The following is a 13,006-nucleotide window of genomic DNA, read 5'->3' on the forward strand; positions in this document are numbered from 1 at the left end:
GAACCGTATGGTAAAAAGTTGGGAAAATTGGCACACTCATTCATGACAGTCCCCAAAGTCTTCTCACCAAGACCCATGTCCACAGCTTGAACGCTCTAGCGCCACCAACCTGTCAAAGTTGGAGGTGCATTTGTGCATGCAACTTTTGACCTGTAAGCCTGATTTTCAAAAACGAGGCAGCGTTGGATTCCTTCGCTCAAGCCAAGTTCAACGTACCCTATGACATCATTTTCCACCGTATTGGATTTCCCGCCATATTGGATTTAGTGTAAAACACTCAAAATGTATCTCCTCCTAGGTTTTTTCACCAATCTGCACCAAACGCAGTATGCACAATCTATAGACCGATGTCCACAAAAGTCTTACAGGGATTTTTGATTGTCCATTGCGTTCCCTCGTGACAGCCAATCAAAATTGGCCGAAAAGCTGCAAAACAGGAACTGGGGTCATATCTCAGTAATGTTTTAATCTATCAAAACCACATTTGGCACACTCATCCGGGACACACCCATGACATCTGTCCCCAAGCCTTACGTTGACATCTCGTGCACTCTAGCGCCACCAGCGTGTCAAAGTTGGAGTTGCGTTTATGCCAGTAACTTTTGAACTGTATGTCCAATCTTCAAAATGATGGTAGCAATGGATTCCCTGGCTCATGCCGAGTTCAAAACACCCCATGGTTTCATTATTACTTCATTTGTTTGATTGCAGAATGAAAGAAACACTTTTTGTCCTCTGCACAATTTCACCAGTTTCAGAGGTTTTTGGAAAAAGTCACACATTTTCTAAACTGCCATCCCTCTTCTAATTCTCACAGCTCATACACATTTTATATATCAAAACGTTCACACGACTCTTGGGATTCATAAAATCAAAAAAGCTAAGCTCTTCGATGTATATTTTTCACTCTGGGACAGTTCGAATAATGACTCCCCCCCTCCATTGAAATCAATGGAGCCACGCTCTAGAAAATCTCTCTTCGCTCTAGAATCTCTAACTGTTTCTAACTCTTCACCTCTCCTACACTTCTGAAGACCGAAGGACATTTTATACATGGAAATGTTCGCGTGATTGTCTGGATTCTGAAGAAGTAAATAGTTGAGCTATGCTATGTATACTTTTCGCTGTGTGACAATTTAAACAACGACACCCCCCCCTCTCACTCTACCGAGAGGAAGCAACCCTGCCAGGTGATATTAATTAAGTGCTCAGGACTCAGACTCACGGGGTTAGGGAAGGCTCACATGCCTTGTGGACTAGGGTGGTTCACTTTCGCAACATCCTGCTTAGCACAGTGGTTAGCGTGTCGGCCTTGCAAGCAGCAGGTACAGAGATCGAATCCTGTTCAACCATGTCTGGCTTTTGACATGTTTTGCTTGTTGTCTTTGATGCGCTGGTCGTGCGTCCCGCTTGGCCGCCACATCGCTGCTTGCAGCTATATTTATTATTATTCTTCTGCCATTGGAGTCTATGGCAGCCCATAGAACCGTATGGTAAAAAGTTGGGAAAATTGGCACACTCATTCATGACAGTCCCCAAAGTCTTCTCACCAAGACCCATGTCCACAGCTTGAACGCTCTAGCGCCACCAACGTGTCAAAGTTGGAGGTGCATTTGTGCATGCAACTTTTGACCTGTAAGCCTGATTTTCAAAAACGAGGCAGCGTTGGATTCCTTCGCTCAAGCCAAGTTCAACGCACCCTATGACATCATTTTCCACCATATTGGATTTCCCGCCATATTGGATTTAGTGTAAAACACTCAAAATGTATCTCCTCCTAGGTTTTTTCACCAATCTGCACCACACGCAGTATGCACAATCTATAGACCGATGTCCACAAAAGTCTTACAGGGATTTTTGATTGTCTATTGCGTTCCCTCGTGACAGCCAATCAAAATTGGCTGAAAAGCTGCAAAACAGGAACTGGGGTCATATCTCAGTAATGTTTTAATCTATCAAAACCACATTTGGCACACTCATCCGGGACACACCCATGACATCTGTCACCAAGCCTTACGTTGACATCTCGTGCACTCTAGCGCCACCAGCGTGTCAAAGTTGGAGTTGCGTTTATGCCAGTAACTTTTGAACTGTATGTCCAATCTTCAAAATGATGGTAGCAATGGATTCCCTGGCTCATGCCGAGTTCAAAACACCCCATGGTTTCATTATTACTTAATTTGTTTGATTGCAGAATGAAAGAAACACTTTTTGTCCTCTGCACAATTTCACCAGTTTCAGAGGTTTTTGGAAAAAGTCACACATTTTCTAAACTGCCATCCCTCTTCTAAATCTCACAGCTCATACACATTTTATATATCAAAACGTTCACACGACTCTTGGGATTCATAAAATCAAAAAAGCTAAGCTCTTCGATGTATATTTTTCACTCTGGGACAGTTCGAATAATGACTCCCCCCCCTCCATTGAAATCAATGGAGCCACGCTCTAGAAAATCTCTCTTCGCTCTAGAATCTCTAACTGTTTCTAACTCTTCACCTCTCCTACACTTCTGAAGACCGAAGGACATTTTATACATGGAAATGTTCGCGTGATTGTCTGGATTCTGAAGAAGTAAATAGTTGAGCTATGCTATGTATACTTTTCGCTGTGTGCCAATTTAAACAACGACACCCCCCCCTCTCACTCTACCGAGAGGAAGCAACCCTGCCAGGTGATATTAATTAAGTGCTCAGGACTCAGACTCACGGGGTTAGGGAAGGCTCACATGCCTTGTGGACTAGGGTGGTTCACTTTCGCAACATCCTGCGTAGCACAGTGGTTAGCGTGTCGGCCTTGCAAGCCGCAGGTACAGAGATCGAATCCTGTTCAACCATGTCTGGCTTTTGACATGTTTTGCTTGTTGTCTTTGATGCGCTGGTCGTGCGTCCCGCTTGGCCCCCACATCGCTGCTTGCAGCTATATTTGGGGGCCAAGCAGCGAAGCGCTAAGCGCTGGCACCCATTGTTCTTGTACCTTTTCTTATTATTTATTATTATTATTTATTATTCTTCTGCCATTGGAGTCTATGGCAGCCCATAGAACCGTATGGTAAAAAGTTGGGAAAATTGGCACACTCATTCATGACAGTCCCCAAAGTCTTCTCACCAAGACCCATGTCCACAGCTTGAACGCTCTAGCGCCACCAACGTGTCAAAGTTGGAGGTGCATTTGTGCATGCAACTTTTGACCTGTTAGCCTGATTTTCAAAAACGAGGCAGCGTTGGATTCCTTCGCTCAAGCCAAGTTCAACGCACCCTATGACATCATTTTCCACCATATTGGATTTCCCGCCATATTGGATTTAGTGTAAAACACTCAAAATGTATCTCCTCCTAGGTTTTTTCACCAATCTGCACCACACGCAGTATGCACAATCTATAGACCGATGTCCACAAAAGTCTTACAGGGATTTTTGATTGTCCATTGCGTTCCCTCGTGACAGCCAATCAAAATTGGCCGAAAAGCTGCAAAACAGGAACTGGGGTCATATCTCAGTAATGTTTTAATCTATCAAAACCACATTTGGCACACTCATCCGGGACACACCCATGACATCTGTCACCAAGCCTTACGTTGACATCTCGTGCACTCTAGCGCCACCAGCGTGTCAAAGTTGGAGTTGCGTTTATGCCAGTAACTTTTGAACTGTATGTCCAATCTTCAAAATGATGGTAGCAATGGATTCCCTGGCTCATGCCGAGTTCAAAACACCCCATGGTTTCATTATTACTTCATTTGTTTGATTGCAGAATGAAAGAAACACTTTTTGTCCTCTGCACAATTTCACCAGTTTCAGAGGTTTTTGGAAAAAGTCACACATTTTCTAAACTGCCATCCCTCTTCTAAATCTCACAGCTCATACACATTTTATATATCAAAACGTTCACACGACTCTTAGGATTCATAAAATCAAAAAAGCTAAGCTCTTCGATGTATATTTTTCACTCTGGGACAGTTCGAATAATGACTCCCCCCCTCCATTGAAATCAATGGAGCCACGCTCTAGAAAATCTCTCTTCGCTCTAGAATCTCTAACTGTTTCTAACTCTTCACCTCTCCTACACTTCTGAAGACCGAAGGACATTTTATACATGGAAATGTTCGCGTGATTGTCTGGATTCTGAAGAAGTAAATAGTTGAGCTATGCTATGTATACTTTTCGCTGTGTGCCAATTTAAACAACGACACCCCCCCCTCTCACTCTACCGAGAGGAAGCAACCCTGCCAGGTGATATTAATTAAGTGCTCAGGACTCAGACTCACGGGGTTAGGGAAGGCTCACATGCCTTGTGGACTAGGGTGGTTCACTTTCGCAACATCCTGCGTAGCACAGTGGTTAGCGTGTCGGCCTTGCAAGCCGCAGGTACAGAGATCGAATCCTGTTCAACCATGTCTGGCTTTTGACATGTTTTGCTTGTTGTCTTTGATGCGCTGGTCGTGCGTCCCGCTTGGCCCCCACATCGCTGCTTGCAGCTATATTTATTATTATTATTATTATTCTTCTGCCATTGGAGTCTATGGCAGCCCATAGAACCGTATGGTAAAAAGTTGGGAAAATTGGCACACTCATTCATGACAGTCCCCAAAGTCTTCTCACCAAGACCCATGTCCACAGCTTGAACGCTCTAGCGCCACCAACGTGTCAAAGTTGGAGGTGCATTTGTGCATGCAACTTTTGACCTGTAAGCCTGATTTTCAAAAACGAGGCAGCGTTGGATTCCTTCGCTCAAGCCAAGTTCAACGCACCCTATGACATCATTTTCCACCATATTGGATTTCCCGCCATATTGGATTTAGTGTAAAACACTCAAAATGTATCTCCTCCTAGGTTTTTTCACCAATCTGCACCAAACGCAGTATGCACAATCTATAGACCGATGTCCACAAAAGTCTTACAGGGATTTTTGATTGTCCATTGCGTTCCCTCGTGACAGCCAATCAAAATTGGCCGAAAAGCTGCAAAACAGGAACTGGGGTCATATCTCAGTAATGTTTTAATCTATCAAAACCACATTTGGCACACTCATCCGGGACACACCCATGACATCTGTCACCAAGCCTTACATTGACATCTCGTGCACTCTAGCGCCACCAGCGTGTCAAAGTTGGAGTTGCGTTTATGCCAGTAACTTTTGAACTGTATGTCCAATCTTCAAAATGATGGTAGCAATGGATTCCCTGGCTCATGCCGAGTTCAAAACACCCCATGGTTTCATTATTACTTCATTTGTTTGATTGCAGAATGAAAGGAACACTTTTTGTCCTCTGCACAATTTCACCAGTTTCAGAGGTTTTTGGAAAAAGTCACCCATTTTCTAAACTGCCATCCCTCTTCTAATTCTCACAGCTCATACACATTTTATATATCAAAACGTTCACACGACTCTTGGGATTCATAAAATCAAAAAAGCTAAGCTCTTCGATGTATATTTTTCACTCTGTGACAGTTCGAATAATGACTCCCCCCCCTCCATTGAAATCAATGGAGCCACGCTCTAGAAAATCTCTCTTCGCTCTAGAATCTCTAACTGTTTCTAACTCTTCACCTCTCCTACACTTCTGAAGACCGAAGGACATTTTATACATGGAAATGTTCGCGTGATTGTCTGGATTCTGAAGAAGTAAATAGTTGAGCTATGCTATGTATACTTTTCGCTGTGTACCAATTTAAACAACGACACCCCCCCCCTCTCACTCTACCGAGAGGAAGCAACCCTGTCAGGTGATATTAATCAAGTGCTCAGGACTCAGACTCACGGGGTTAGGGAAGGCTCACATGCCTTGTGGACTAGGGTGGCTCACTTTCGCAACATCCTGCGTAGCACAGTGGTTAGCGTGTCGGCCTTTCAAGCAGCAGGTACAGAGATCGAATCCTGTTCAACCATGTCTGGCTTTTGACATGTTTTGCTTGTTGTCTTTGATGCGCTGGTCGTGCGTCCCGCTTGGCCCCCACATCGCTGCTTGCAGCTATATTTATTATTATTCTTCTTCTTCTGCCATTGAAGTCAATGGCAGCCTATAGAACGGAGTGGTAACTTTTTACTAAAATTTGCATGATGGTAGAGGATGATGTGCTGAGTCCATGGAGCACGACCCAGATCGATTAGCCAATAGGGGGCGCTATAGCAGCCGACTGAATTTGCGAACTTTGAACAGGCATATCTCAGGCCCCGTTAGACCTACAGACATGACACTTTGCACACATATGTCTCTCCTCATGATGAACAAATTTGCCTCAAGGACCCATAACTTCCGGTTATATAGATTTTCCGCCATCTTGAATTTTTTGAAAAACACTTCAAATGTATCTCCTCCTAGGAATTTTGACCAATCTGCACGAAACTCGGTAGGCACATTCTCTAGACCAATGTCCACATAGGATGTTCAGGGATTTTCAATTTTCGAAAGGGTTCGCCCGCTACAGCCAATCAAATTTGGTGTCCAAGCCGCCAAACAGGAAGTGTGGTCATATCTCAGAAAATTGTTAATGTATTAAAGCCACATTTGGCACACTCATCGGGGACAGTCCCATGACCTCTGGCAGCAAGTGGCATTGCGACAGCTCAAACCCTCTAGCGCCACCACCATGTCAAAGTTGGAAGTGCGGTAATGCACACAACTTTTGACCTGTGTAACCGATTTTGAAAAATGAGGTACCGTTGGAATCCCTGGCTCATGCCGAGTTCATCGCATCCTATGATGTCATTTTCCACCAATTGGATTTCCCGCCATTTTGTATTTTGTGTAAAACACTTAAAATGTATCTTCTCCTAAGGATTTTCACCAATCTGCATGAAACTGGCTGTACACATTCTTTAGACTAATGTCCACAAAACTCCTAGAGGGATTTTCGATTGTCGAAGGTGTTCGCTCGCTACAGCCAATCGAATTTGGCGTCCAAGCCGCCAAACAGGAAGTGTGGTCAAATCTCAGTAAGGTTTTGATGTATCATAACCACATTAGGCACACTCATCGTGGACGGTCCCGTGACCCCTGTCACCAAGTCTATGTCGACACCTCAAAGTCTCTAGCGCCACCAACCTGTCAAAGTTGGAAGTGCGTATATTCTGAACCGTACGCCCGATTTTCAAAACTGCGGTAGCGATTTGAATAGACTCCTATGACGTGTTTCGCTTGTTGTCTTTGATGCGCTGGTCGCATGTCCTGCTTGGCCCCCACATTGCTGCTTGCAGCTATATTTATTAGGGGCCAAGCCCCGTAGGGGCGAAGACCCTATTGTAATTGATGGTATTATTATTATTATTCTTCTTCTTCTGCCATTGAAGTCAATGGCAGCCTATAGAACGGAGTGGTAACTTTTTACTAAAATTTGCATGATGGTAGAGGATGATGTGCTGAGTCCATGGAGCACGACCCAGATCGATTAGCCAATAGGGGGCGCTATAGCAGCCGACTGAATTTGCGAACTTTGAACAGGCATATCTCAGGCCCCGTTAGACCTACAGACATGACACTTTGCACACATATGTCTCTCCTCATGATGAACAAATTTGCCTCAAGGACCCATAACTTCCGGTTATATAGATTTTCCGCCATCTTGAATTTTTTGAAAAACACTTCAAATGTATCTCCTCCTAGGAATTTTGACCAATCTGCACGAAACTCGGTAGGCACATTCTCTAGACCAATGTCCACATAGGATGTTCAGGGATTTTCAATTTTCGAAAGGGTTCGCCCGCTACAGCCAATCAAATTTGGTGTCCAAGCCGCCAAACAGGAAGTGTGGTCATATCTCAGAAAATTGTTAATGTATTAAAGCCACATTTGGCACACTCATCGGGGACAGTCCCATGACCTCTGGCAGCAAGTGGCATTGCGACAGCTCAAACCCTCTAGCGCCACCACCATGTCAAAGTTGGAAGTGCGGTAATGCACACAACTTTTGACCTGTGTAACCGATTTTGAAAAATGAGGTACCGTTGGAATCCCTGGCTCATGCCGAGTTCATCGCATCCTATGATGTCATTTTCCACCAATTGGATTTCCCGCCATTTTGTATTTTGTGTAAAACACTTAAAATGTATCTTCTCCTAAGGATTTTCACCAATCTGCATGAAACTGGCTGTACACATTCTTTAGACTAATGTCCACAAAACTCCTAGAGGGATTTTCGATTGTCGAAGGTGTTCGCTCGCTACAGCCAATCGAATTTGGCGTCCAAGCCGCCAAACAGGAAGTGTGGTCAAATCTCAGTAAGGTTTTGATGTATCATAACCACATTAGGCACACTCATCGTGGACGGTCCCGTGACCCCTGTCACCAAGTCTATGTCGACACCTCAAAGTCTCTAGCGCCACCAACCTGTCAAAGTTGGAAGTGCGTATATTCTGAACCGTACGCCCGATTTTCAAAACTGCGGTAGCGATTTGAATAGACTCCTATGACGTGTTTCGCTTGTTGTCTTTGATGCGCTGGTCGCATGTCCTGCTTGGCCCCCACATTGCTGCTTGCAGCTATATTTATTATTATTATTATTATTATTATTCTTCTTCTGCCATGGGAGTCTATGGCAGCCCATAGAACCGTATGGTAAAAAGTTGTGAAAATTGGTACACTTATTCATGACAGTCCCCTGAGTCTTTTCACCAAGACCCATGTACACAGCTCGAACTCTCTAGCGCCACCAACATGTCAAAGTTGGAGGTGCATTTGTGCACACAACTTTTGACCTGTAAGCCCGATTTTCAAAAACGAGGTACCGTTGGATTCCTTGGCTCAAGCTGAGTTCAACGCACCCTATGACATCATTTTCCGCCATATTGGATTTCCCGCCATTTTGGATTTAGTGAAAAACACTTAAAATGTATCTCCTCCTAGGAATTTCGACCAATCTGCACGAAACTCGGTAGGCACATTCTCTAGACCAATGTCCACATAGGATGTTCAGGGATTTTCGATTCTCGAAAGCGTTCGCCCGCTACAGCCAATCGAATTTGGCGTCCAAGCCGCCAAACAGGAAGTGTGGTTATATCTCAGCAAATTGTTAATGTATTAAAGCCACATTTGGCACACTCATCGGGGACAGTCCCATGACCTCTGGCAGCAAGTGGCATTGCGACAGCTCAAACCCTCTAGCGCCACCACCATGTCAAAGCTGGAAGTGCGTTAATGCACACAACTTTTGACCTGTGTAACTGATTTTAAAAAATGAGGTACCGTTGGAATCCCTCGCTCATGCCGAGTTCATCGCATCCTATGATGTCATTTTCCACCAATTGGATTTCCCGCCATTTTGTATTTTGTGTAAAACACTTAAAATGTATCTTCTCCTAAGGATTTTCACCAATCTACATGAAACTGGCTGTACACATTCTTTAAACCAATGTCCACAAAACTCCTAGAGGGATTTTCGATTGTCGAAGGTGTTCGCTCGCTACAGCCAATCGAATTTGGCGTCCAAGCCGCCAAACAGGAAGTGTGGTCAAATCTCAGTAAGGTTTTGATGTATCATAACCACATTAGGCACACTCATCGTGGACGGTCCCGAGACCCCTGTCACCAAGTCTATGTCGACACCTCAAAGTCTCTAGCGCCACCAACCTGTCAAAGTTGGAAGTGCGTATATTCTGAACCGTACGCCCGATTTTCAAAACTGCGGTAGCGATTTGAATAGACTCCTATGACGTGTTTCGCTTGTTGTCTTTGATGCGCTGGTCGCATGTCCTGCTTGGCCCCCACATTGCTGCTTGTTATGTATTATTAGGGGCCAAGCCCCGAAGGGGCGAAGACCCTATTGTAATTGATGGTATTATTAGGGGCCAAGCCCCGAAGGGGCGAAGACCCTATTGTAATTGATGGTATTATTATTAGGTGGGCTAGCTTGCAGAAGCTAGCCCAACTTGTGATATTCCCACTATTTCTTTCTTTCTTTCTTTATTATTAGGTGGGCTAGCTTGCAGAAGCTAGCCCAACTTGTGATATTCCCACTATTTCTTTATTAGGTGGGCTAGCTTGCAGAAGCTAGCCCAACTTGTGATATTCCCACTATTTCTTTATTAGGTGGGCTAGCTTGCAGAAGCTAGCCCAACTTGTGATATTCCCACTATTTCTTTCTTTCTTTCTTTCTTTCTTTCTTTCTTTATTATTATTATTCTCCCCGCTTTTTTGAACCTCTACTAGTTCTTCATACTTTGTGCTAGAAACCTCATTCAAACTTTAAAATGTTCATGACGTTCAGCTCTTGAACGGATCCATTCAGATTTTTGATATTTGTTATAGTTTTTAAGAAATTTAACTTTTAAAACATTTTTTTGTCCTATTGAAACTGCTTGAAATGCTTTTGGAATGTTCAGAAACTTTATGTTTTTAGAGTGGTGGCAGCAGTTGCTTTGAAAATATTCACACATTTTGTAAACTGCTGGCACTCCTACAGTTTTGAAAGCTCACACACATATTATACATCAAAACATTCACACAACTGTGCTGATTCGTACAATGTAAGTATCTAAGCAGTGTGACTTATAGTTTTCGCTGTATGACGATTTGTTTGGCAACTGCGCTCCTCATTGAAACGTATGGCAACACACTCTAGCTTTTGAGCTGCTAATTTAGCATTTTTACTCTTTTTCTAACTTGTCGCTATGCCTACAGTTTTAACAGCTCATAGACATATTATTATCAAAACGTTCCCATAACTGTGCTGATTCGTACAATATAAGTATCTAAGCCGTGTGACTTGTAGTTTTCGCTGTATGACGATTTGTTCGGCAACTGCGCTCCCCATTGAAACGTATGGCAACGCTAATTTTGCATTTTTACCATTTTCTAACTTGTCGCCATGCCTACAGTGTTTAATGGTGCATTCGTTTGTGGTCGCAAGTGGCAAAATACCTACATCCCACCTGTGTGCATTCGAGCTATATACCATTATATCACAGTTACCTAGTTATATCTATATACCATTATATCACAGTAACCTAGTTATATCTAGTGCATTCGAGCAACTGGGGGCTGAGAAACATATCCGAATTTGCGACGAGGAAGTGCGAGTTCATGCTGTGTTTTATTTAATCATTCCTAGTAGCAAGTAGCAATTTGCCACCTCCCAGTTATAAACGAACGCACCATAAGCTCTACTGACATATTATCCATAGAAATGTTCTGCAAGTTCTCAGTATTCCTATGGTGTCAATATATAAGCTGTAACATTTATAGTTTTCTCTAGCCCTTCTCAGTCCCGTTGTCGCAACAACAACAGTCCTTTGCCGGTCCATTCACTTTGCCGTCAAAATAAATCGGTGTCGGCCTATTTAGGAGAGGCGCTCATATTTACAAGTGTCAGAGAAACATGAAACTTCACTTACCTAAGCAAAAGGGTCTATTTGAACAAATGCTGGGTTTTGAAGCCTCGGCGCGACCATTAAATAACTTATTTAGACGCGGTCTGTCCTAGTGAAATTATATTTCCGAGATAGTCTTCTTCTGTGGTGGTGGTGCTTTGAAAATTGACAACCAGGTAGTAAACAACGCTACGAGGACCCGGCTAAAGCATATTTTACCAGACAAACTTGCAACATACACAAAGTGCTACAGCCATTTTACAAATGCAACAAATATTGCATATTTACCTCTCTTACCTCATTTGCTTAGGTTAGCCTTCAATTTCGTAATTGCGTTGCTTTCAGCCCTCCGTAATCAGTGCACGTCATCTCTTCCACATCAAAGGTGTAATCTCATACTCCACTTCTAAGGTAAGTGCCCATGTAAATTTTTGTTTGTGTATTATGTAGCAGCATAGAAATATGGATTTCTATGTGCTTGCGCTGGTAGCCAATCACTGAGGCGAGCTGGGGTATAAGAGGCCCTCCTCCCTCTTGCGCTTTCTCTGCGCTCTCACCTGATCCTTCCACTTCCGGGTTAGCGGTGTTATCCTTGGCAGGTATGGCTGCTCGCTGCTTCATTCACTGTTTGGAATTTCTGTTACAAACGTGCTTAGGCATTTTGTTCTCCTGCAGAGCGACTGCGGGTGCTTAATTCTCCCGCGTGGTGTGAGCGCTGCCTACTCTCTGCAGTGGTAAGTGTCTCCCCCATCTTTCTCTTTGCATTGTTGTGTGTGCTAGTAGCGAGTAGCGGCTAACGCTAGTGTGGTGGTCACAGGGAGACATTGGCAGCTGCGTTTCCCCTCGTCCTCCTGTTGATGCGTGTCCGCTGCTGTTAACTGGTAGGTAGGTTTTAATGTAGTTTCTAGCCGCCTAATTACCCGTACAGTTAGAAATACTAATGTTTACCCTTTTATTAGGTGCAGCTGTAGTTAGCCGGTCAAGTCCCCCCCCGTTACAGACACGCAACCTCCTGATCATCTGACGGAGTCCGCTGCTGCTTTGTGTCACTCAAATCTGCTATAATAGATTACGATTACCGTCGGCGGGGTGTTGTGCCTGCTCCGTTTGCACACCCCGGCCGGCGTGGGAAGTTGTCTATAAGCCTGGACGGTAACCTGGACTGGTGCCGGTTGTTTGGGGCACGTGGCTCTACGGACACCCACGGACGGGGTTCAACCCCTCCCTTTTTGTGAATAACCGACTGAATGTGCTGGGGTTACACCCCTCCTATTTTTGTTTGATTTCTACGATTCTGTTTATTCTGTTTTTCAGTTACTTTATTTAGTTACTTTACTGCCTATGTTATGTCTGATTTCAATTGAGTGGAAGTGTAGTTTCTCAGTTGTTAATTTCATATCCTTGGTATTAGTTAGCTTGTGTTTCTTTTGTGGCTATTAAATATTATTGTTTTGCTTTTGGGCAATTATTAGTTGTTAGTTTAGGTTGATAATTTGTCATTTGTCCATTGATTTACAGTTTGTCTTATGTGCAACCCCCTTTGAACTATCCCATCCTTTTCAGTTGCTGACGGCCAGTGGTGGTGGTAGCAGTGCTGGTGATCTGGTGGTGGCGTCTCCTCCCCTTCCTTCGTGTGCTGTGTTGTGCCCCCTGGGGATTTGAGCCACTTCACCATCGTGTGTCTGTCACGTGTCTGGCCTGCT

Source organism: Borostomias antarcticus (assembly GCF_949987555.1).
Source record: "Borostomias antarcticus genome assembly, chromosome: 4".
Classification (NCBI taxonomy): Eukaryota; Metazoa; Chordata; class Actinopteri; order Stomiiformes; family Stomiidae; genus Borostomias; species Borostomias antarcticus.